Source organism: Galeopterus variegatus, unplaced genomic scaffold, assembly GCF_000696425.1.
Source record: "Galeopterus variegatus unplaced genomic scaffold, G_variegatus-3.0.2 Scaffold9708, whole genome shotgun sequence".
NCBI classification, from domain to species: domain Eukaryota; kingdom Metazoa; phylum Chordata; class Mammalia; order Dermoptera; family Cynocephalidae; genus Galeopterus; species Galeopterus variegatus.
In genome coordinates this window covers 39,435-42,910 of record NW_007735819.1, presented here as the reverse complement: position 1 = coordinate 42,910, position 3,476 = coordinate 39,435, and positions in this window count along the sequence as shown.

The following is a 3,476-nucleotide window of genomic DNA, read 5'->3' as shown; positions in this document are numbered from 1 at the left end:
CGGCGTTGCACCCACACCACGCTCAGCCAGTGAGCGGGAACCGGTCTCCACATGGGATCCGAACCCTCGGCGGGAGTGCCGGCACGCTCCCAAGCGGCGCACTCTGCAGTGCGCCACCAGGCCGGCCCAAATTTTATCATGGTCATTTTTAGTCTTGTCCACTGTCTGTGAAAGTGAAAATTTTTCAGAACTCTAATAAGAAACTTATGGGCTTATGAAACTGCTATCTAAGATCAAGCAAAACAAATATTGATTGGGTGAAGTTGGGTAACTAATAAACATAATGTTTTGTAACTTTCATTGTTGGTCCTTAATGTAAATGTCTTGTTTTCCAAAGTCAAGGAAACTTTCTCTCTTAAGCTATCTAAAATTCACAGAAATTTGGAAATACACAATTTATGAACAGAGATGGAAACATTTGCTTTTCTCCTTATTTGATTCCTCCAAAATTTGAAAACTTCTTCTGAGTATCTTTATGATTTTTATGACATTATGGTTGTTTGCGTAAGATCAATAAAAATATGCCTTCTCTTTATGACAGGATACCATTGGAAACATTGGATAAAAAATAGCACTTCTTTCTAAGTTCCTGACCCCACTGCATGTTACCCTTATTGGTCCTAATTGCTATTTCATCTTCCCCCCAATATGGGATCAGTATATCTGGGAATGAGCCTTCCCGGCACATAGAAGGGTCAGTATAAAGAAAAGTAAGACCTGTTCAATCAGAAAATTGATCATTGATGCTTTCATGAGGAATGATTTAATCAGAAAGGGGGAAATGATGTCTTCTTTACAGAAGCAGTTCTCTAAAAGCATTCACAGCTGGGGGATGGGGGGTGGGTGGGTCATGACATGGATCAGACATCCAGTTCCTAAGCAAAAGACTGGTGTAAGTTCTTAGAATTATCAATGTATCAATTAGTGTATAGCTTGTTAATTCTAAATAAGCCACCTGTTGTCAATCAACTTTAAGACAACAGATAAACAAATGTTCTTGTTCCCAACCACTCCAGCCAGGTACCAAAAACTGTGTCCTCCATCATGTCAAATAGTCTCATTACAAATTAACCCTCTCATCGCCCTGACATTCTAGGTGACCCACTATTAGGAGCCATTTCATGGCAATCCCAGCTTCTATTCATCCTACTTCCTGACAAGTAGTTCAGGCCAAATCTCTGAAGGGGGCATTAGCTCTCCTGCTAAGTTTGTTGTGGTATCACCAACTAGAGATCACTAGCCAAAGGAGGAGCTGGCATTAGAATTATCCAAGGAAGTTCAGTGGGCCAACACTGCTAGCATGGGTGGCTTGGGGACATCATATCCATCTTCCCACATTTTCTGATTCCTTGAGATCAGCGTTGGCATGGGCTATGGCCAAATTCCCTTCCCCAAAGGTGCTGTTCTCAATGACAGGTGGCACCTGGTACTGACTCTTATGCAGTGCTTCATATGTACAGCTATCAATCCACTGGTCACAACCACATGCTTGTGAACTCTGGGTTGTCTCCAAAAGCCATTTGAAGGCTAGAGGAACGAACCATAAGTTCTGTGCCTCCCTCATTTTCACACTGCTCCCCAGGTGGCAGTTTTCGCACAGGAAGGGATCTGGCAGCCAAAGAATAAGTGGCTTTGGCAAATGAGGAAGGTGTGATTTTGGGGTGCTCATACTCTGGATCTGCAAATGGGCTGTTATTCATATTCATGACGGCATCCAGACTGAATGTGCTCCTGAGCTAAGCACATCCGCTCTGAGCTCCACTTGTGAGGGCAATGAAAATGGAAGTGAGTGCTGGTTAGTTAATCCTCTTCTTGTTTAAGGGTCACTAGGGCATGGGGCCGCTATGAGTCCACAAAATGGCTAGAGAGGACAGAGGCAGTTTGTTCCTGGGTGAACAATCACCTGGTATACAAGGTAGGGGGTCTCTCTGAGGCTGGGTTTCTGCTCCAGCAGAATATGTCTGGTCTGGAGTGGGTGGCAGTGGAAGATCTCCAGGTGTGGAGGCATTGACAAAGTTCAAAGTTCCAAGACCAGGAACATTTGAAGGAACAGATGCTCACTGTTGAGGGGACAGGGGAAAAAGCAGAGACCCCAGGCCATGTAATCAGCAGTAAGGGGATATGTAATATGTCTTCTCACAGTTGAGTTGGATATGTCGCACCGGGTATGGTGAGAATGGGTTTAAACATACATTGTTCACCCCAGAAGTTCAACTAAGTGGACATTGGTTACAACCGATGGGATGATTTGTTATAGCACAACTTTCACATTTCAAATAGAAAAAAATTAGCATCATTTACAGTATCTTAAGATAAATTGTCTTTGAATGGGAACCAAAAGATAGGATATACAGTTTTGAACCAGTCAGAGGTCATGGAGGTGAATCTAGTAAAGCCAGTCTCATGAGTCCTTACAAGAACCCCAGCAGGCACCAATGACAACTTTACCTACTCATGTGAATCTGTGGAAGACCTCAAATATCTATTCAGAAGGGAAAATATTCTAAGAAAACTCACAACCAGATAAGTAATGTGGTGGATAAGTCTAGGTCTACTGGTTTTCCTAATAACATGGACTGTTGTATTCTATTTTGCCAGACCCTCACCTCTTGGTAAAGACTTATTTTATTTGTGTTGGTTCTACAAACTTTGGTCATGGTAATGAAAATGAACATCCATTCTCAAATTCTAGTATCCCAAATGACACCCATAGGTGCCTTTTTAAAAACACCGCCAACAAGGGGACTTCAGGTACGAAAAATGTACGTGCCTGTGGGAAGGATATGACATTCCCAAGGCAGTATCTACTCTAAGGAATTTGACTGACATAGTAGCAGATTTAGCCCAGACGACTGGGGATGCCATACAAAAACTACAGGCATCCCTGGGCTCATTAGCTGGTGGTGTCCTGGATAATCATTTGGCCCTAGATTATCTTCTAGCTGAGAACAAGGGGGAGTATGGCTGTGATAAATGACTTGTGGCACATACATAAGCACTTCAAGCCGAGTAGAAAAAGATGTAAAAAGTATATACGAACAAGCCACCTGGTAACATGAGTTCTGTAATCCGAACTCTCATAGCATCTGGCAATCTGTGAAGAATTACCTACCCTTAGTTACTTGGTTTTTACCCTTGTTAAGACCACTAGTTTCTCTTCTGTTGCTTTTGATTTTGGGTCCCTGTATTTTAACCTTCTTATTAAATTCATCTGTTCTAGACTTCAACAATTTCACATAAAGATGATGGCTCTATGCAGCTTCTACCTTGTACTGACCCAACCACCTAAAACGGAGCTGGGGCCTCTAGATCAGGAAGTTAGAGATTTCTACTCACAGATAGGCATGGCCTATGGTCCACAGTCAGCCTGAAGCAGCTACCAAAGACAGACCTGCATCCCTCAGCTTCACTTAAGATCAAAGGAATGGATCTCTGAGAGGGGAATGATATAGGAGGTGCTCAGTTTCCCTCGGTTC